Source organism: Schistocerca piceifrons, chromosome 1 (assembly GCF_021461385.2).
Source record: "Schistocerca piceifrons isolate TAMUIC-IGC-003096 chromosome 1, iqSchPice1.1, whole genome shotgun sequence".
Taxonomy (NCBI): Eukaryota; Metazoa; Arthropoda; class Insecta; order Orthoptera; family Acrididae; genus Schistocerca; species Schistocerca piceifrons.
In genome coordinates this window covers 866,511,954-866,535,982 of record NC_060138.1, presented here as the reverse complement: position 1 = coordinate 866,535,982, position 24,029 = coordinate 866,511,954, and positions in this window count along the sequence as shown.

Genomic DNA, 24,029 nt, shown 5'->3' with positions numbered 1-24,029 from the left:
AATAACCGACATCGAAGCAAGATATGACAAGAATTGTGAATCAAATCACAAAACTGACAGCGATCATTTCGGAATGGTAGTCATTACATTTCCTTACACATAAATACAAGTTTATTCTCAGAAACAAAACCAGCAGAAGAGTGAGCATGCAAAATAATTATCCGAGAATCTACTCCCATGAGAACTTTAAAGCCGCCAGTACCATCACTCATTTTCCAGCAGATCTGCCTGGAATGATTCTATTTGACCCACGTTTCATGAAGGTAATAGACTGTTGAACTACCTCCTTCTCTTCTGTCATGAATCTTTACACAGGATGTAGTTAATGCATGTTGATACAAACTGTGGAGCGTCCGATACGTGTATATGGTATGCTTATAGCTGTAATAATATAATATGGTTGTTAAGTTCTTCTACCTACCTTTGCTTCAATGTTATTTAATTTTGAAATCAGTGAGTCTTTTGTTGGACGCCCTGTTATAACTGAGAGCGACTGGTGGACAGGGCAGTGAGAGCTAAGAACCAGTTTTTCAGCCGTAGTGGAATCACAAAGGCGGTGAAAATAGCATAGCGATTTATTTAGCAGAATTAATAGGATTGGTAAGAGCCCCAGTGGCACGTGTTCGCTCTAGACGGTGATGCTTACTTCGCTCTGCATGCAGCTGCAGAATATGGTCATCGGCAGAGAGACGCCAACCCAGAGAGACGGCCACAGAAGAAGTGAAGTCAGTACCTCGGCGGGCAGGACAATAAGCTCTGGTGTGTACTAGCCACACTGCTAAGCGCAAATGCAGCGACCAGTCAACAGAACCTCGTGAACACGGTGTAGGAGGGATCCAGGCAGCAGTTTCAGTCCTTCAACAAAGGAAATTGCGTACCATACGTTAGTTCGTCCAGTCTTAGAGTATTGTTCGTCTGTATGGGAACCTTACCAGTTGGGTCTGATTCAAGAGATTGAGAAGGTCCAAAGAAGAGCCTCCTCGCCCTGGACCCCGCGGCTCACCTCTCAACAAGTCGCGGTCTCGACAGGAAGACTGATCCCTGATTTTGTAACATTTCTGAAACTGCTTGTTGTTAGGCCTCTTCTTTGAAACTTTTGCTCTGTTTACTACCAGATTGTTTTGTCACATTTAGAATTTCCATCGGTTTTTCTCATTATTGTAAATACCTGGAACACATTGGGTTATTGTTCTAACTGATTCAAGAACTTTACACCGACTGTTTAGCTGAAGTGTGGGAAGAACTTAGGATCGGTGTCGTTTTGCTCTCTTTTAGAGCCAAGGCTTATTACAGCACTTTGTTTTACTCATTACCAGACAGATGGACTATTTTTATGTTCTACTCAGAGGCCTTGTTTAGGATTTTTCCTTTACTAATATAGTTCAGACTGTAAAATGTTTTTCTCCTAGCAAATGTTGGAAGACTGTACTGAACAAAACGAGCTTAATTTGTTTCATGATTCCCTAGATTTGTCATTATTGAGATGAACTTTGCTTCTCTCCATTCAAAGAAACTTCTTTCTTTTGTTTCTACCTGGGCTGTTTACTTGTGCACCAGCTAGGGCAGACACTTGAACCGCAAAAGACGTTCTCCTCTCCTGCTACGTCTACTGTGGCGTTGGAGGCGTCCTACACAATGACAAGACACTCGGAGAACTTAGAGGAACTAAAGCCAGCTGTACATGTGATGTATGGAAGACTTAAGGAAAACTTTTGCTGACCGATCTAGCCGACATTCATGTGGAGTACTGCCCCTTAATCGGCCCACTGTCAGTGTGTGCGATCTGTTAAGGCAGCTAATGCGATGCTGCGATCCTGACATAAATCCATCCTTCACTGCATTGACAATGAGTGGTCAGAATGCGTTCATAAAAAGAGTAATTGAAATATGACAGTGTTCCCAACAGTAAATGAAAACATAATTTCCAACATAGATTAACGTTATTTCGCTGTGGGAGAACATTTGTTACAGAAATACCTTCAAGTAAAAGATTTGTCTTATTATTATTATGGCTAATATCATGTAGTTATTAAAAGCTTTGGCTCGTTCACTGCTTTCTGCTACGTGAAGTAGAAATACTGACATGGGGAGTGCCTCATACACGGCCAGCCAACTCGTGTCACTTTGGCAAGGCGCTTCTGTACAACCTAAAATGTAAAATGAATGACAAAGATATTTTACCTCAACACCTTCACCCCCCCCACCCACCCCTCCCCATACCTTTTTGAGAAATAATCCTGAAGTTAATGACGCGCAGTCGACTCAGGTTTTTCATAACATACATATGTCACAAAACACATTTTTTTCCTATAAATGGAAGGAAGAACCTTTTTCGACTTCCGCTTATGTCCCCTAAGGAATGCGCTGTTAAATGTAAGCACAGCTGGCGGAGCGGCAATGTCATTTGGCTCCGAGGTGGAGAAATTATGTTCGATTTGTAGTTTCTTTACATATTTCTCTGCATCGAAATTGGTAGGAATAGGAGAGTTAATAAGATAATATTTAGTAATAGCAACGTATGCAAGAAAATTTCTCATCGACTTTTATTAACATGCAATTAAAATTTCAAACCTCATTGCAAGAAAACTGTCGCCAGTAAGACTGTTGTGAATAGGACCATTCTGCCAACGTCGCGTATGAGGGAAAGAAACGAATCCTTGTTTCAGTTAGTAGTGCACAAAAAATAAAACTTTGTACACAGCGCAACATTCCATCAAAGCGATTGCAAAATTGTAGACTAAAATCGTTCCGTGTTTATGAGAAACCAATGATTAATTTTACTCTTGGGATATATAACAGGTCAACCACTTAGCCGACACATTAAAATGTCTAGTTCACTTGCTCCATATCAGGGCAATAGAAGAATTCAATATGCAAAACATATCTTAAGAACATTTTAAAACAGTACGTTACTGGTAAGTTTTGTCTGGTACTGGATTCCTGAGGGTGGACAAAATAACACCGTCATATGTGATAGCATGTTTGTAGATGACGAGGGTTAACCGATTTACAAGGTAGAAGTAATAATGTCAAACAGAACAACTGCGTGCCTCACATGTGATTTTTATTTTTATCACGAAGTTAAAATCTTTGTTTCGAGGCATCAAAATTATAGTCTGCTTCTGGAAAAACAGCGGCAGTTGCACAACCGAGCGGATATCATGAAAATTCAAAACATAATTAATGATTAACTTTCAGCGGTGTTATCATATATGTGGTGTGCCTCAAAATTAATTCGCGAAAAAGAATTTTTTTAAATTGTAAACGCAATTTGTTTTCCTCCGAATCTTAGGAAGGAACGACGTCGCTGGGCAAAGATTGTATTTATTAGATGTTGTTGGTGCCGTAAGTATATTTACTTTGAATGTTTATATGAGATGTACCATTAGTCTAATTGTTCGAAAGAAATTTGAGAAATGTAACACAGTGAGTGAAAAAGCCACTGTAAAGCGCCAAGGATTAAATTTTTAATTCTTTACTGTTCCAAGACCTTTGAGAAATTTATTTGTCTGCATTTTTATTAGTCTCTGTTGCTTTACTTACCTTATTAACCCACATATGCCTATAAATTTCGAAATGGAAAAAATACAAATAGAAAAAGACTGCAAAATGCAACTGTGAATCGAAAACAGGTTCTGCGTTGCCTTGGTCGCTACATCAAAGATGCTTTCGTTGAACAGCTATAACCTCATGGGTACATAAGCAGCAGTTGAAAAAATTTGTTTCTAGGACAATATGCGTTTGCGGACTCCATATATGATGAAAAACGCTAGAATTTTAATGGTCTATCGATCTCGTCAATTGCTCATTAACAACCTGAAGATTAGTTTTCTCAAAGACGGGGAGATGTTTTCGTTTTAGGGCGTACACAAGCGACTTGACAAATATGAGGCATGTCTGTTGAGAAAGAAACCTTATCATAGCTGTTAATATTCCTTGTGTTCATGCGTTAAAAATATCATATAAATCATTGTTGCCAAATGTTAGTCTGAAAAAAGTGCGAATATTTACCAGCACAGTTAAATATCGGGTACTGATTGTCATTCGATATAAAAAGTCATTTTAATTGAATCTATTCTCAGAATTCATTAGCTCACGCTTTCTATCGCTGAAAGGTATATTTGTGTAAAAATTGCAGGTTTGTTGTTGTCCTCTTTTATTTGCCAAAACAGAGTTATTTAAGTGGAACGCTACAATTTGCGACCATGTGTGTCATGGCTGTTTACAGTTAATTATTAGGTGCACCGCGGTACGCCTTTCAAATAAAAAATATATTGATTAAACCGCTGTGTATACTTCCCGTCACCGACGAGAGGCAAATGTAGCACCTCTCTGCACGCTGTTGACCGCTTAATATCAAATGAGCACAACACAATACGAATTGCTGGCAGTACTGGAAATAGCGGCTATATTGTGAGCTCTCCAGTGCTGTACATTTCTCTGTACAGGTTTATGGACTTCTCCCAATGTACCGCATCTGATATAAAGAGTGAAAAAAACTACGATTGAGGAAAACTGCACGAAACGCCCTGGCTCACTGTCGTTGTTTCAGTGGGTTGAAGACCAAAAGCACTGCTATGTGGTTTCGAGAAATGGTTGTTTAAATACGCTGATGCTGTCCAGCCCTGCTTTCAGAACATATCTTTCCGATGTACCTAACACATGTCCTTAAGTCCAGAGGCGAGCCCTGACGCTTATCTCGATCATGCACTCATGTCTATCGAACGTGACTTGTGTAGTATGGAGAGTAATCTGCCGCAGAAACTTACAGCTAACCATCCTAAGATGTGCACACTGAATATACGCCCTTATGGGCAAATGTGGTGGTAGAGCCAGAAGAAAATAAAACCCTATGAAATTGGGTACAAGACAAATGTAATCCAGCTAGCGGTGTTACTGTCGCACTTAGAAACACAGTTGGAAATTTAATTTTATCCATATTTTACAGCTTAAAACGTGACTGTATTCAAAACATTGGAGGTATGAATTAAACAACGCCTTCCGTCATAACTTTTTCGTGTTTTATTAACTACACGATGCATTTAGGACCCTGTGAGTCCATCGTGAGATGTAATAATGTATTAATACATGTTTTATTTCTTCTCCTGAATGAGGTGAAATACATATTCCTGTCACAAAAGGTTTAATGTTAGGCTATGAATTTCGTACACAAAAACATCTGTCAAGAGTTCATAAACATTTTTGCGCAAATGTACATTTTGAATGAAGTGACATGTACTAAAACTACGGAGAAAACAATGTTTTCCGGTACCAAAAGGTTAAAAATGCTTTCCCTGAATAATGTGGTAAGTTACAATGTTCATTTTCTACTATTCTGCACATATCTTCCGCTCTGGACTTACGAAATTAATAACCTAAGATTAAATTTTTTCGTGGCAGGAATATGCAGTTCACCTCATTCGGGGGAAGAAATAAAACATGTATTAACGACAAATTACACCTGATGATATACCCACAGGGTCCGAAATGCATCGTGTAGTTAATAAAACACGAAAAAGTTGTGACTGAAGGCGTTGTTTAATTCATACGTCCAACAATTAGAAATGATTGGGACTAGGAACAAACGACCGTAGATCTATACAAGTAATAATGGTAGTGGTAAATCTACCTGTGCTTTCCAAAGGTACAGTGACAGGCAGTAAAAATGAGCTGTACCAGTTAAAGTCACTGGTGAAGGATACACAGAACTGGTCGTGATGATCAATCCAGACGAAAATATATCCATATGATTCATGGGATACAGTCCGAATACTGCGACCATGGTGGTATTCGGGATGTGAATCATAGATATATATTTTTAGGTGCTCTAGGCATGACAAAGACCGTGAGTAATTAATGAACTGTGAAAGCATGGATGGATATTCACATTTCACTGGACTTAACCCTCCGACAAAACTGCAAAGTTGGTCCAGTTTTATGAACTTGTGGGTCCTTTGTACTTCATATACGTCCTTTGACGGAGAGATCTTTTCAAACATTTCGGCCTCATCTTTTCACTGTTGATTTGTTAGCACCTCCCGGGCGTCACATGTACGGTAATTAAGGCTACAGCTGTCTGTAAAAACTCGACTTCATTTATGTTGATGACATATGTTTGGTGGTCCAGAGCTCCAACATTCGTGATGCTGAAACCACTTAATACTTTGATATGGAAGTCTTGGATAAATATTTCAATAAAAAGTGCCTGCACCAAAATCCATAGAGAACAATTATATACGCATTTCAACTATGCAACAGGTAGGCCAATTGCAGATCACAAGTCAAATTCAGAGACCAATATTTGTCGTGCAGTAGTACACCAAAATACCCAAAAATAACACTAGATAGAATAACTTAATATCAGCGTCTTTCAAATTAGCTGCTAAGTCAAACCGAGAAACAGCATTCTTAAAAAAAAAATTGCTGGTGCCTCATAGGAAGCTCATTCTCATGATTTAAGTCCACAGACTTACTTCTGTCGTGCTCTATTGCTGAATACTGCCGTTCGACATGGATAAATAGTGCTCACAACTGAAGCGATAGACGAGCAACTCAACCAGGCATTGCGGATAGGTGTGGGGTGTACTTAGAATACAAACACACTATAGCTTTCTGTTCTTAGCTACATCCAACCTCCAGCTGTAAGAAGATCAGAAGCTCTCTCGAAGGCCTGGAGCAACATTTAGAAGCATCCTTAGCTACCCATTAATCAAGATATTGTACAAGCAGAATATCAATGCTTAAAGACACGGAAACGATCGTGACGCACAGCAAACAACCGTACTGGTTCACCCATTCTTTGAAAATTCAGTGGAGCAATCATCTGTAGTCAACATTTAGTCGAGATCCCTTCCTTGCGGCTACAAGGATACGATGTCCCAAGACGTCAATGAAGGATCATGAAACGGATTCTAACCTGACAAGGCAGATGTGGTTACTTACAGCACAACTGGGGATGGCTAATTGCGTATATTCTGACTATCGCGTCTGCTGGTAGAGCCTGACGGAGCGTAAATGTTGACAATACTCGTCCCATGATGGTGACTGCCATACCTCTGGCGGACGGAAGATATGAGATCAGCCACCGGAATGCATTCTCGGGTGTTGACACCAGGAGAAGGATAAGTGTTATATCCTGCGACATCCTGAATTGTGGCCTGTGGTAGTGCGATGTCGACGTCCGATGCCCATACCATCTCCCGCAGCAACTGAATCACGTGGGAGATAATTTTGTTAGTGTTGATCGTTGCCATTCGGTACGTTTTGAGTCGTGTCCCGCCGTGGAATAGAACTCAGTTGGTGGATGGTGTAGAGGGGCAGCTACAAGTCATGTCATGCGCCACCTGACGGCATTATCGGCAGCGTAACTAGGTCTCCGTCTAGGGTAAATCCGCCCCCAGAGTGTTTTTCGGACCTTCGTCGATGTCGTCACTCCTCCCCAATGAGGTCGCTGTCGTTGTGGCGTTGTTATGTGCCACTTCGTCCGTAGGAGCCGAGGACGTCTCGGCGCTAGTCCAAACAGTGGAGTCAATTGGTTGAGGTGCACCTGGGCGAGCCGGTGTCGTAGGCATCGGCACAGCCAGAGCCGCCGTCGTGTTGTCGTCATTCTCGTCGTCGTGCAGGTTCTCCGAGGCTTCGCCGAGCGGAGGTGAGGTGTCTCCTTCCGAGACCTCACGGGGCCGCCTCTTGCGCGTTTTAGGTGAGCGTTGTTTGCGTGTTCGTCCCTATGTGTCGGAAGATGGGAGGGAGTCACGGCGGTCTGGGAGAAACGGGCGATAATGATGGGACGTCCATATCATCGGTCGGGAGGGGATAGGAAGTCGTCGATGTTGATAATGGCGCCGGAGTAGCGTCAGGTTGTGGGCGCAACGTGTCGACCCCGGAGGTGTCCGTGCCATCTCGAAGGGTCACCGATGTATGATCCGAAGGACGACGGTCGGCGGGAGCTAAAGAGAGCGCCAATGAGTTGGTGGTCAGTAAATCCGTCGTCCGGGGCGAAGGCGCCACGGTAGCGGCTGGCCATTGGGTGATTAGTTGCTGAAGACACTCACACCTGAGGTGGCCTTCTTTGCCGCCCTAGAACGGGTCTTGGGTTGGCCGTCATATACGAGTATGACGACCAAGCGGCACCCACTGATCAGCAGGTAAGATGGCACGTGGCAATAGAGATCAATGGTGTTCCGTCGTGGACCATTAAGAAAAGGTACGTTTGGTATTGCGCCCAGCGTTCGGCTGTGTGGCCATATACAGTGCCACAGGGATGGAAAGCCGCGGTAACGTCTTCCACTGGGAGCGCGAACGGTAATTGGAAAACTCGTATTACCAAGCCTGCGTCGTCGACGGTGACCGCAGCGCCATTTCCGTCGGTGGCAGAAGCGTAATCCAAGTTTGGTGTCACGAAGTATTCTTTCGCACTCTGCCATTGATGACTTTGACGTACACTGTACTGCTTAAGATTGACAGATGGATGCTAAAAATGTGGAAAGCTGGGATCTTAGCTACGTCGCGTAGAAAGCGCTCCATTTCCATGGTCTTTGGTCGGGTGTAGTCATTGAAGTAGGTGAATGGTAGTGTTGATTTTCGAAAACGCTTCTCCACAGTTCCAGTACACGTAAGCGACAGTTAAGTGACGGCAGCTGAAAGTAAAGAACAGCAAGCGCACGCGCGCTCAGCAGCGGAAACAACGGCACGTCCGCATTCCACAGCTGCGAAAGCCGGACTGTGAGCTACGCAAGCACGACTCAGCATCCCTCTGCAGAGCTGTACTTCTGCCAGTACCTCGTCTCCTACCTTCAGTCTACAAATTTATTCTCTATGCTCGCCTAACTTATAAAACATTTTTCACAGATTTAGGCCTTACTCACGAGTAGAGAATCGATGTTGCCTTGTATTACAGAGACAGTTCCTGGGTTTGCTCAGGAATTAGTCTGATGCATTTACATGACGTTACAAATTTTATTTTTTTATAACTCTCCCCTTGTGCAGGAAAATTATCGCACTAACCGTGACAAAGCTTATTGGTAACATGATTGGTAACAAAGGATTCCAGGTCGTCATGGGAAACACAGTCAGTAGCCACAAATTCCTTCAAATTGGCTTACCTCAAGCTCGGTATTAGCCCCACTGCTTTTCAGCCTATACATTGCTGACATGCCAGAAACAGCTTGTAGGAAATTTGGCTACGCTGACGACTGGGCTATTGCAACAAGGCATACCTATTTTGATAGAATGGAAGAAACCCTGGCATCCGATCTGCCTAGCGTGGCAGCATACTCCCGTAAATGGAGGCTTAGGCCTAACGTCAAGAAGACAGGAGCAGATTGCTTACACCTCAATAACAGAGAAGCCGACAGAGCTCTGGAAGTATACCTTGACGACACGCGCCTAAACCACAACAAGGAGCCAAGGTACCTAGAGGTCACGTTCAATTTGTTCAAATGGTTCTAAGCACTATGAGACTTAACATCTGAGGTCATCAGTCCCGCAGAACTTAGAACTACTTAAACCTAACTAACCTAAGGACATCACACACATTCATGCCCGAGGCAGGATTCGAACCTGCGACCGTAGTAGTCGCGCGGTTCCAGATTGAAGCGCCTAAAACCACTCGGCCACCGCGGCCGGCCCATGTGTCATGTTAGGCAGAATCGTGTCATTTAATCACACCTTACGAAATCAGCTGCCAAGGTGAGAACAAGATATCAACTCATCTATAAACTCTGCGAAATCACCTGGGGATCAACGGCAACAACTTTGATGACGTCTGCGCTGAGCCTGCAGTGGAGTTCTGTGCACCAGTATGGCTAAACAGTTGTCATGTGAACAAAACCGATGTCGAATTTAACAACACCGAGAGCCATATTTCAGTAACCGTTATGTCTACACCTAACATATGGCTACCTGCCCTGAGTCGTATGCCACCACCAAAAATACGAGAAGCAGCCTTGATCAGGCAATACTACAAGATCGAAGCAAACCCTGAACTACTGGCACACATCGATATATCTGGTCTGAGTATCAAGAGGCTTCGTTCAAGGCATCCTCTTGCTCTCGACAGCCTCAGAGGGTCTGACAACTCTTGGAGAAGAGAATGGCTCCAAAATGCCCCAACAATTTGCCACCTTATGCCTTGTATTACTGAGGCAGTTTCTGGGTTTGATCAGCCCCACAAGATCTGGTCAACTCAGAACCGACTAAGAACTGGGCATGGAAGATGTGATGACTCACTCTTCATATGGGGACTGCTGTCTACGCCAGCATGTGACTGCGGCGCGCCTAAGCACACCATCCAACACATCAGAGAAAATGCAGTACTAGAGCGTTCAGTGTGGACTTTGAACAATTCCTCGTGGCACCCCAAAAATGCATTCAATATATACAAGGAATAGGTGTTTGTCTGTGATTATATGTAATGTTAGAATACCGTGATTGAATACTGAAATGTACTTAAATGCCATACGCTAAATAAAAATCCTACTAACGGGGTTTTCTGGTGAGATATCGTTCGTTCTTGTTCCTAGATCAGACAATGGTGCTCACATGAGTAGCTACCTCGGTATTAACTGCTCTGACTACAAGTTGTATCTACGTTGATGTCCGTGGCTAAGACCGCTTTGGGAATTTAAATGCTCTGGAGAAAACTACTTCAAGTTTTAGGCTTTATTGTGTCCATTCTACCTCGTTTCGGAGAAATACGCATGTAACGGTACCACCGACCAACTTAAAACGGAAATCAATTCTAACGATATACCCCTGCAAGGAATTTTTAAATGGTTTGACCGTGAGATAATCTAATGGAACAATCAGACAGATTCGTTTCCGAGACACTCCAGCAAAGTTTAACTAACAGTAATGAGGTGGGTCTGGAACAGACGTTAGCCCAGCAAAAAAGCAAGTTGTAACATTACATATTAAAACCGGTCACCAGCCTAATTAGGCATTCTTGTGTCAAGCAAAATGGTACAGCAGAAGGCAGTGCTAAGGCTAACCTAACATTGCATAACACACACGCTAAACCGTTTCCTTACATATATTCACACTACAACACGCTAACCTAAACTTGCAGATAAATGTGCTACTGACTACTAAGTCAGATAAGCAAATGGCCAATGTGATAGTAAACACCAACGTACCCATCTCAACATCACATACCGTAAGGTGCAACAGTTTATGAAACCAATTACCGACACACATGAAACTAGTACCAATACTGAACAGGGAAACGCATGGAATGATTCTCAATTTAAGTCAGAGGTTCTGCTGATGATCATACTGTGTTACTTCATGGCTAGTAGAGGGTCTATGTCTGTGCATTAACGAACTTGCATTAGAACAGATAACACAGTAAATAATTCTTTCTTAAACTCGGTTTGAAGCAACTAAACAGAATGAAAATCTAACTACTCTGGCTCTAAAGGAGCCTTTGCATTGCTTCATTAACAAACTAGACTAGTACATGAGGACCCTTCAACTTCCATGGTTTGAAGAACCATGCTCATTAACAAAACTACACTGGTACATATGAGAAATAGTAAGTATTCTTAGCACTGATTATTAATTAAGTAAAGCATAACAAGCTATAACCCTTTTGATACTCCCGCTAAACCCACTGGGCAGAACAGGTAATAGAATTGTGGAAAGGGCCAAAGGTTGAGATCAGTTTCTCCTTCTAATTGTCATTTATTGTAATTTAATAACCTTTGCAACCAAAGCGGCACACAGCCGGACCTTTACCAAATGCAACTCTTTCACGGCTGAAGGCCTCCAAACCAGAAATCTTAACTAATCAACAAAACTAAAATCCAATTAAGATAGCAATAAAACAATTAAAAAACAGCAAACATATGCAAGGCGCAATACAAATGGCCGAGGGCCACAATTAAATTAAAAAAATTTAGATTATATTAACATAGACCTTTAAAAGCAGAAGGCCAGAATGTTTAACAACAAGAAATTCTAAAAATCAACAAGATTAAAATGAAATTCAAGAGGCAAATAAAAAAAAGTATCACAGCTATGTGGAAAGCCTTAAGGCTAAGCAGATGGAATATACATATCCAAGGTGCAATACCAATGGCTGAAGGCCATAATTAAATTTAAAAATTTTAAAATATTATTACCATAATTTTTTAAAGGCACAAGGCCGCTATGTTTAAGCTTGGAAGATAAACTGAAAAATTAATTTTGCAAAATTTTAAGAAAATAAAAGAATAACCATAAGCCTTGAATTTAAGGTGGCTGACAACAGGTAATTAAACACGGGTGGCACTCAGTAGCCTGCAGGGAGGTCGGTCTGCCCTCGTTCACTTAGGCGAGACAGATGCTGAGCCCAACGTCTGAACCCAACCTGGGGAAAGCCACGGACCGACCGACACAACGACTTGCTTCCCGTCAGTCAGTATATGAGAACTCAAACCGGAAAAGTTACAAACGTGATTATCCACAATGGAGTATACATTAGCTGTCAAAATTACACACCATGTTGGACAGCGACAACAAGTGAGGAAAGGATGCTGCCTGAAATCATGTTAGTGGCCAGGGCAGGTAACCGGAACACTAACGGCCACTCGACAGAAAATTTCGGTGGTACACTTGAATTTGAAACACGGCAGTATAGTTAACTTCACTCAAAAGAACACTGCCTAAATTTACGTCAGTGCCCAGGGCTGGTAACCAAAACATTAGCTGCCACAGAACAGAAAATGCCACTGGTGCATTCAAATTGTAGTCGACCAAAATAGTTAACAGCAGCCCATGGCAGCTAAACTTCAGCAGTAGAAACACTCGGTGTTGCTCACATGAAAACCTCACCAACAGCAAACCATCGAAACGAACCACCACAACATGAATGGACGTGGCTTGGGTATTTAAAAACCACTAGTCAACTTTGACGCCCTGGGTCGGTGAACCACGAAGCTCGCAGCGATCGGACAGCTCCACACGAGCTCTGACATTGCTCAGGGGCTGCCAGCAGACACAGCCGACTGCACCGCTCGGAGACAACTTCCCTCGTCCGCAACAACCGACCGACTCCTGCTGGTCCGTCCGCGACTGCTGCTCCGCCGCGACTGCACCGCTGGTGCATCTCCCACTCACTTACAGACACACGACGGCGGAAATACTGGCTCAGACCCAACCATGCAGAGGAAACACGCCCACTGCCTAACCGACATCCCTGTACCAGAAAAAGACCGAGCCAAGTTCCACAAGATGGTAACTGAAGGGGTCCAGAAGCGCTCAGAGAACCAGTTACACGTCGCCCGATGAGACGACCGACTTCTCTGAGCCTGTACGCCAACATCATTTAAAATAACTTGTTCAAGGAAATCACGCCAACTATACACACAACCTGACAAACACTTGCACGCAGATCTGAACGATACAAAGCGGGAACTAAGCACGTACGAAGACAATCGGGAGTCGATGCGCTCGCGGCGGAGGCGATGCAATCACAGCAATTCTGTTGGCCTCGCCCTGTTATATATCTTTTTGGCATCGGAATTGTACTTTTATGGGGCCAAAAACCATGCCATGATAATGGTACCACCAAAAGTAGCACCTAAGGCCCATAAATACTGCCCTTAAGCTCTTCTGGCATCAAAACTCCAGGAATATGAGCCACAGTGATCCACTAATACTAGCGAGGTGTTAACCACAGCACTGCTCAGCCCAGACTCCTTGCTCCTCACAAAGGACGAGTTGCCACTTGTGCAACCTTACCTTTTCCACTCTGCCAAGCTACTTCCGTAGCTGCGGGGCTTCTCCACATCTTTTACGTTCAACCTTATTTTCCCTAACGAGAGACCAAGCCATTTACAGTACATTATATAACAATCATTTTAGTAGTTATTTAAATTCACAAGCACATTTTAAACAACATCGTTCAAAAGTTTCAAGTAACTGAAACATGTATATGTAGCCGAAGAAATTTCTTGAGGAATACTTTTATACAAGCTACACTACAAAATGACAGAGAAATACCGATACAGATACAAAACAGCTCTTAGCTCGATGGGTAGAAATTTCACGAAATTTTGAAGTGCGCAAAGAATTCATACTTAGAGTACACTGTTCCCTTCATCATGGCATTCGTCCCCAATTTTCCTCAGATTATCTTTTAGGTCCTTATTAGTTATCACGTATTTAAAATTTTTCTTATTTTCTACTTTCTGATTTATATCAGTTAATCACTCGGCTGTTATGTAATGTGTTGCTGGGTCAGAAGAATAGACGTTATCACACCTGAGGGTAAAGTAATGGATGCAAATTGCCACCAAAGACAAGGCAAGACTGGTGATCGGAATGCTTATTGTTGGAACGTTTTTACGTTGTTTTCCTTGACATTGCTGTATGAGCTGAAGAATGTTTCGTTGAGATACTATTAATTTGTCTAAAGTGTGCAGCTGGCTAGGATTTAGAATGTTGTTAAGGTAGGTCAGGTTTCGTACCGGTAGAACTTCTACCCGATTCGCTGACCCATACAACCCAGTGTGTGTTAGTTTGAGTACACTCATATCAGTGTGTAGCTGGAAGGCGAAAGTTCTCCCCAGTCGTGCCGTTCACCAAAGTACTACTATTGTGCAACTCAAGCTTAACCATGTCCTTGGGTTTCACAGTGGTGCTTCACGTTCATTCCTTATACCGGTAATGGGACTGTTACATACAACCTAACTCGGATCCTACTCACTTCTGTAGTTGCTACGTGGTAAAATAGTGCCAAGTTCTTTTCAGTCGCTTCCAGCGAATTTATTTCTCCGCTATTCGCACCCCCAACCAAGGAACGCTGTAGTGGCAATAGTACCGAAATCAGTTGTCAGTTTATAGCGTGGCAAACCGCTCCTTGTAATAACGCTACACCCATTCTTGCATCATTGAGTCTGAGGCTGGCTCTGAGCACTATGGGACTAAACATCTATGGTCATCAGTCCCCAAGAACTTAGAACTACTTAAACCTAACTAACCTAAGGACATCACACAACACGCAGTCATCACGAGGCAGAGAAAATCCCTGACCCCGCCGGGAATCGAACCCGGGAACCCGGGTGTGGGAAGCGAGATCGCTACCGCACGACCACGAGCTGCGGACCCAATGCTGGTAATAATCTATTTACTGTCTTTCACTGTCTAGTATGCTAATCCTATTGTGTATTTCTCCAAAATCACTGTTTACTGTTTTCATTATTTCCTTTGCGTACTGTGCCAAGTCTGTGAGTAACTCATGTTCCATCTTGGTGTGCTTTACAATGCTCCATTCCAAATTTGACTGGTGTGTAGTATGTCATTCTTCTACGGTTTTGGTGATGCCTGGTATCAGTTGTACTTGTCCACTCCTGTCGTTCAACTTCTGTAAAACCTCGCCGGCCGCGGTGCCCGTGCGGTTCTAGGCGCTGCAGTCCGGAACCGCGTGATCGCTACGGTCGCAGGTTCGAATCCTGCCTCGGGCATGGATGTGTGTGATGTCCTTAGGTTAGTTAGGTTTAAGTAGTTCTAACTTCTAGGGGACTGATGACCTCAGATGTTAAGTCCCATAGTGCTCAGAGTTATTTGAACTATTTGTAGAATCTCGTTATCCATTACCCCAAGTACTGTCCAATATCTTTCCTCCTGCCACCAGTCACGCCCTTTTCTTATGAACTTCCGTTCGTGGTGCAATGTCACTTACTTGAAGCACTGAAGCCTCAATTTGCCATATGACAGCCTCACCTCTGGCTATTCACCCTGTACCTCGCTGAGAATTTTATTTGTTCTTGCACTTCCCATTGTAACATCTTGCATAGTTGCATCTTGCAACCTCCGAACTTCATTCTTTATTTTCGATACACGAAAAATCGACCTCAATGTCCACTGATGATCAGGTAGCTGGACATTCAGTTGTCTGATAAGAAATATACCTGAATAAGGGCTCACTGTGAAATGTATCCATCATTTATTGGATAATGACATGTAGCAACATCGTGTCTTCAACAACCTCTGGTTTTCCCTGTGCCTATAGCACCTGAGGAAAGGAATTTACATCATTCCTTTCCTCATACACAACATTTATACAAATCAAATCAGCTATGAAATAATCCACATCCAAAATGCGAACTCCAACTTATAGTACCTAATATAAATATAAAATCACATAACACTTGAACAAGGTAGAAGATGAATCACGTATGGAATAGTTCTGAAAAATCAAAACAAAATGCAGCTCTGTTAACACGGTCAATAGACATATTATTTGTAAACTGTTCATTAATATTCACTGGTGAAGTCATCATCATGTCTTCTGCTTATTTTCTCTTACATCATTTTGTGTTTGTAAGGATCCAGATTGCCAAGCACTTTTGCTTTTCCCATTGGCCTTAAGGATTAGAAACTGACACGTACCCGATACAGAGGTTATTCTCCTATTTGCTGTCTAGCCTGTTCTTGTCATTCCAAGGTTTTAGCGTTGCTTGCTCCATTTTTTTCCAATCCTCGCGTATTTTCTTTGCAAATATTTTAACCGATTCACAGTTATGTCCTAATCTGCGAATGATGATACCAAAGGCGACATCATTTTCCTAATTTGAGCACCTTAAATGGCGATGACTGGTGCTAGTGTATGCTTTAAAATTATACACTTAAACTATGAATCACTGTGCTGACTATTACCGTAATTACTTAAAATTTTAGAAATGGGCTTCCTGCTACCGCGTGCCTTGGAATTTGAATCCGCGCCAGACGGCATGGACGTTGAGAACCCCTAGAGGTCGCTGCAACATGGCGCCGTAAGCCGTGGCAGCGCGCGCCTCCTGGCCCACATTTAATGTGAGGGCGCCACAGTGGAACACGTGGTCCCAGCGGCCAATAGCGGCGCCCCCGATCATGTATTTAAGCGCGGGCCTCTCGCTCAGCCAGCGTCGATCGTACCTTTTCCTCCTACGTGATCGCCGCCGACCTCAACATCCATAGTCGTTCCGCTGCCCAGTTACGGCGTGGCATCGGTTCCTCTCCACCCTTCAAGGCGACCTCGTCCCCATCCCCCAGCATACCCGTCCCGAATCCAACTCCACTCCTGATGTTATCCTCTCCTCCCCCAACCTCCTTGGCCGCATAACGGTGGATGTCCTGGAGCCTATTGGTAGCGACCATCTCCCTGTCCTCCTCACCGTTTCAGACGGTCGTCGCCCTCGCCCCGACCCTCGTACTGACCCTCCCCCTAAGTATGTCCACGACTATTCCCGAGCCGACTGGAATGCCTACCGGGATACCCTTTCCACCCAGGTCGATAGCCACCCTCTCACCTACCACCACCCTGACGATGTCACCCATGCCGCCTCCTTTCTCCAGCAGACCTTGTCTGAGGCCGTGGAGGCCCATGTTCCTACTGTCGCCATCCACCCCCAACGTCCTACCTTACCCCCACAGGCCGTTCTCCTCCTCTGTGAATCCCGTCGTCTCTACCGTGCCTTCCTCCACACACGTGACCCGGACACACTACAACGCCACCGGCAACTCCAGCGACACGTTCGTAATTTGCTCGCGGCTAAGAAACGCCGGGACTGGCGACAGACATGCACCCATTTAAATGCAACCCTACCAGTCAACTCGTCCAAGTTCTGGTCGGCCTTCCGTCGCCTTACCGGAACTAAACCCTCCCCCTACTATCCTCTTCTCCACGATGATCACCCCTTCCCTGACATCCTTAGTAAGGCCAATCACTTTGCCTCCTACCTCTCCGATGTTTTCTCCATCCCCGACGATCCCCAGTTCGATTACTCCCTCTTCCCGGATATCCGCGATCGAACTGACACCTCTGTCCCTCCCCTCGCTCCTGGTTTCCAGTACTTGGACAACATTACACACACGGAACTCAATGCCCCTATCACCACACAGGATCTCATTGATACACTCCGCACAAAACGCAACACCGCTCCTGGTCACGATCGTGCCACCTACCGTCACCTTCGTGAAGCTCCTGTCTCTTTCCTCTCCACCCTGGCCAGGCTCTACAATGTAGTCCTGTCCACCGGTTACTACCCCGACCTGTGGAAAACCTCCCGTATCCTCATGTTCCTCAAACCTGGCAAACCGCCGTCCGCCGTCTCCTCCTACCGTCCCATCAGCCTTACCTCAGTCTTCAGCAAGGTCCTGGAATCTATCCTCACCCGCCGCATCCACCAGCATCTCCGCCAGCACCGCCTCCTTCCCGTCACCCAGTGTGGCTTTCGGCCATCCTTCTCTTCCGACGATCTTCTCCTTCACCTCACTCATCTCCTTTCCGAACAGCTTAATTCCCGTCGCTCCGCAATCTTCCTCTCCCTTGACCTCAAACGCGCTTATGACCGCGTCTGGCATTCCGGTCTCCTCTTCAAGCTCCAAACCTTTGCCCTTCCCATTAACTACGTCCGTCTGATCGGTTCCTTTCTCTTCCGCCGTCCTTCCTATGTCACCATCCATAACACAGATTCCTACACCTTTTTCCCCTCCGCCGGTGTGCCCCAAGGCTCCGTCCTCTCCCCCCTTCTGTACCTTTTATACACGGCGGACATGCCGCCGCCGTCGCCCCCCGTCCACCTCCTCCAGTTTGCCGATGACACCGCCTTCCTCGCCCTTGCCCCCACCCTGCAACGCTCCCAACGCCTTCTCCAATCCCATCTTGACCGGTTCACCGCTTGGTGCCACCAGTGGTTGCTCAAGGTCAATCCCTCCAAAACCCAGGCGATCATTGTAGGCAAAACCACCCCTTCCTTCCGCCTCCTTGATTTCTATCTCACCGTCTATGGCCGTCCTATCGCCCTCACTCCCACCCTTAAGTACCTTGGCGTCACCCTCGACCGTCGCCTCTCCTGGACTCCCCATCTCCAGACGATCCAAGCCAAGGCACGTTCCCGACTCCGTCTCCTCAAGCTCCTTTCCGGCCGCACGTGGGGTCTGGACCCCTCCACAATCCTCACAACCTATAAATCCCTCATCCGCCCTATCCTTTGTTACGCCCATCCAGCCTGGATCTCCGCCCCCCCTACCTTCTATAAATCCCTCCAAATCCTTGAACGCCATGCTCTCCGCCTTGCCTATCGCATCCGTCTCCCCTCCCCCACGCGGATCCTGTATGATCTCATCCCCTTCCCCCACCTCCTCCTTTTCCTTGAAAGGATACGGATCCTGTACACCTCCCGTAAACTTGATCCTTCTCACCCGCTCGTGTCCCCGATCCTCTCCCACCCCCGCCCGCTGCCGCGCCTGTATTCCCACATCCCACCCGGTCTCCATCTCTCCACCCTCCTTACCCTCTCCCAAGGTGGCTTCCGCCAGCTCCCCCTCCCTGATGATGTCCTCCTCCCCTGCATCTACCCCTCCTATCAACTTTGATCCTCCCCCCCCCACCTCCTGTGTCCTTTCCTTCAGGCACCCTCCCTCCCCCCCTTTCCCTTCCCTTCTCTTTCCTTTCCCCCCACCCTCCTACCCTCTCCTCCGGGCTTCCCTCCCCCTTCCTCCCTCCCCCTCTCTCCTTTGCACATGGCATCTCTGCTCTCCCCTCTCCCATTTCCCCTTCCTCCCCCTCCACCTCCTCTCTTGGCAGGTCCCCGGACTCGTACACGCTGAGTGGACATTCGCTCGCCGGTGATCATCGCCATCAGTGTCTCGTGAGTGCCGTCATGTTTAGTGTTCGGTGTTCCCGTCATACTCCATCGTTCACCTGTGCCATCGCCATCTTCAGTGTCAGTGCGTCGTGACAACAGTTTGTAGTGAATTATCGTCGAGTGTGAACGGCTCCGTGTTTGTCTTTATGTGTCTACTGTTTTATTACCCACCGTTATGTCACATTTGTGTATTCTTTCTGTTCTTTCTTTATCTCCTCTACGGCTGAAGAGCGGCGTACCATGCTGCTGACAGCCTGCCTGTTTGTACGGGTTTGAAAATAACAATAAAGGAAAAAAAAAAAAAAAGCTCAGCCAGTCAGTCTAATCTTGCGTACGTCTCTGGGCATATCACCTCGCCTTAGACAGCGCATTTACTTTCGTGTTCTGTTTACGAGTGGACGTGGTTGTCTAGTTAGGTTTTCTTGTGACTCTGTTGTTTCGTTCTTGTTGTTGTGTCGTGTCTGTCCTCTCCCGTTTGTGTTGTTCGCGAGCCGCTCCCAGGGTCCCGCCGCGCTTTCCATCACGTCAACCCCGCGACCGTTCCAGTCGCAGTTACAACAGTCCTATGCCCTAACTCTGCTCTGCAATTAGTCTGTGGATAGAAAAGGCATGTTTATAACTACCAAATACAAAGTACAGACATAATGACGTTCATAAAGGCTGATACCAAAATTGCACCAATATCACACACACCAGATCTAAATACCCAGTTGTTAACAGTAATGCGAGCTTTGTACTTGCCTGTTGATCAGGAATCGCTATCATTGTTGTAAACCTTCAGAAGTCATCTATAATTGTCAGTGTACATTTATTTCCTGCAGGTGTTTTTTGAATAGTCCCGTAATAGCGAGCTCTATAATATGAAAATGTTTAGATGCCTCTGGTAGTTTTTCCAAAGTAATTTGTCGATGAGTGCGATCAGCTGGCCATGCAAAACGTGCAGTCATTTACATACTGTTCAATATCACATTTTCTTGTGTTGCACCAGAACCTTTCTGTGAGTCATCTGTCTCTTGTTCTGCATCCTCTATGACCTACATATGGACATGCAATTATTGTAAAACCTTGCCCTTGAATGCTACCAGAACCGCTGTGCATGGAATGTATTTAGTTGCTCTGCAGAGAAAGCTATCACGTGTCATGAGCCATGATTGTGACTAAATGTCTGACAGTGTTTGTCAGATGCCTGTGTTCTCTGCCAGCCCGTAACACTTTTCCCTACTGCGTTCAATGCTGCAAATTTTCTACTTAACATACCCGCATCCATGTACTTCCTCCCTGGTTTATAAACAACCTTGTAATCAAACTCACAGAGTTTTGGTGGTCAGCTTGTTATCTACTTGAAGTATCTCTCAGCCCTAAGAGCCATTTCAGTGATGTGTAGGTGGTCCGTCATGTACTTAGGTGAATGTAGTTGTCTACATGGTCCAGGACGATAGTAGTTGTGTAGCACAGGCATTCGTCTCACACCACAGGACGACCAAGACTACACCAGATACTCACTGGTTGGCGAGGGAGCCGCACAGAAAAAATGGTTCAAATGGCTCTGAGTACTATGGGACTTAACATCTGAGGTCATCAGCCCCCTACAACTTAGAACTACTTAAACCTAACTAACCTAAGGACATCACACACATCCATGCCCGAGGCAGGATTCGAACCTGCGACCGTAGCGGTCGCGCGGTTCCGGACTGAAGCGCCTAGAACCGCTCGGCAGCACCGGCCGGCCGCTGCACAAACATGTCACATCTGAGCAGTGTTAAGGCGACAGCTTACAGATCATCTATGAAGTACCCTCAGTAGGAGCAGAGCTGGTGCGCATATACAATGACCAGGTAGGCCAAAATGGCAGAGTATAGCTGTGGCTTGCATTGGGATGGCTGCGCCTCAGCATGTAAGTCAGCAAGACAGGGCATCTTCGATAACATTATTGTGCTTCCACTGAATCTCAATAGAGCGTCATTCTCTCTGGTACTAATGATTCAGACAGAATGACAGCGTGAATGAATGCGTATGTGAGCTCCAAACGCCCAATTATTGAAATAGCAGAGCGTGCTCCTATGATACAGTGGCTGTAGGTGGATGAGCGAATTTGCACTGGTTCACTGGGCTTATCAGTGTTCCTCAACTCAATAAGTACTCTGTGTTTTGTCCTACTTCTCGGTTACTGAGGTGGCTAGAACAACACAGTAAATCAGATTATTTTGAATAAGTAATATTGTATTAATTACAAGAAAAATATTATTTTCTGGCCAGTCTTGGCTGTAGCTATGGAACTGCACATGCGGACTTTTGGTTCAGAACACGCTAAATGAGCCACAGTTACTGATTCACAAAGTGAGCCACAGTTACTGATTCACAAAGTGTTACAGGTTCTGAATGGCCTTACTGTTGCGTCGCTACAAAACTTCCGGCCGGAGTGGCCGTGCGGTTCTAGACGCTACAATCTGCAACCGAGCGACCGCTACGGTGGCAGGTTCGAATCCTGCCTCGGGCATGGATGTGTGTGATGTCCTTAGGTTAGTTAGGTTTAATTAGTTCTAAGTTCTAGGCGACTGATGATCTCAGAAGTTAAGTCGCATAGTGCCTGATAGTTGACACAACCTGTGCCTTAGAACGATGTTACTCCAACAGGAACTTCCTAGAAGTGGACAGGATCTGATCTCGAAGAGAACTGCTCTCCTAGCCTCTAGCGACGCTTTTTCAGTGCAGAGGAGCGCCTAAGAACTACAGGACGCACGGCTTCTCTCTAGCATCTTACTGGTGCCTCATGATAAACCTTGCTACCCAGTATCTCTGCAATGATCTATACTTCTCTCGCCGCTCTCAATACTCAACGACACCGCACTCTGGATTCTTAAGCTTGGGTCTTTCTGCAACGTTTGACAATTGCTGTGGCACTATGGTGTTTGGAGTTATGGAAATTTACTTCATATAGCGCTGTTAGGATATACTGAAGTGTCTCCTGAATTGCTCGCTCTCTCGGAGGCTGTGGGGCAGCGTTCGAAATTGTGCCCTGCCTTCTGCTACATCGGTGGTAGGCTAGTTGCCCAGGGAGCAGATTGGCAGATTGGCCCCGAGCTGGCCTGCTTGTTTCTGAGCTCGTCGGGTAGAAAGTTTTGGGTGATTCAGAGGTCATTCGGGCTGCGACAGCATCAAAGACACGTAAGTGTACAAATCGCTGGTGTGATAACAACAAATGCGGGCGCTTCATGGAGAAGGTATCGGTGGGCTGGCTGTCATCGACTTCGCCATGGCAGTAGGTTTGGCCCTCGTGTGGCCAGTTTATAGGCTGCTCGCAGTTCGCGTACCGCGCGCCGGCGATAAGGCGGAACGTATGGCGCCGTAAAGCTCCGAGACGCGCCACGCTGCCCTGTGTTACTGCCGGCCGTGCTCGCTCCCGTGGCCTGAGCCGATAGCAGGCGCCGTCTTCGCAGAGAGAGGTCAAACAGTCGACAGAGCCTTCGGAAGACGTCCTTTTCACAGTAATATAAGCTATATGTCACCTGTCACAACTTCTTCGTTGCGACTTCATTATCTTTTAGTTCTTAACATATTTCTGCCTACCTATTCCAGCGACATCAGTTTCTTGAAGGAGGGAAGAAAGGAAACACATTAGCAAGCAGAGCGCAATGACTGAGAAACAATGTGGCCGTGTCTTTCTCAGAGGACCAAGTGTTTTCCATCACCGTGTAGAATAGCTGGGAGTAAAGCTCCGTTTGGAGTAAAATCATGCACCTGGTTTTTAAACTGACTAATATCGATTCAGGAGATGCCCACCAGGTGATACGTTTGTCCTACTGTAACTTATTTCTCCATGAAATTTCTCTCTCAGCAGATCGCTTTAGATGTGTGAAAGGGATGTAAGCCTGTTGTTTACTACCTACACGATACGTTTCTGATGTTTTACTTGAACATTGTATACTGTAGAGTTTGAAAACAAGAATTTGCGAATTACTCGTGTTCGAATTGTTGCAGTTGGTCCCCAAAATCAACAATGGAAAATATTTCGGAAAAAGGTGAAATAGTGAAAATCCTCGCAGGTGTTTTGAGGTAAATTCCCGCAGCTCCAACAATGTGAAGACAGGTTTTCAATTATAACTCTTACAAAAGATGCGATTCGGCACGTGAGACTATCACACCTGAAATTGGAATTTTGCGGTGTAAAATGATGATTTCGGGGAAACATTGTGACAATGTCTATGAAATCTGTGCCTTTAACGCCGACACCCAATAAAGAATGAGTGGAAGGAGAAATCTTGAGAAATTAAAAGCTTGCTGCTGAGAAGAAAGAAGAAAGAAAAGAGCGTGCCGTAGAAACAAAACGACGTAAGCTAGATGTCATTACATCAACGTCAAAGAAGGAAGAAAACAAAACAGTTAGTACATTACACCCCCAGACTATGATTCAAAGTTATC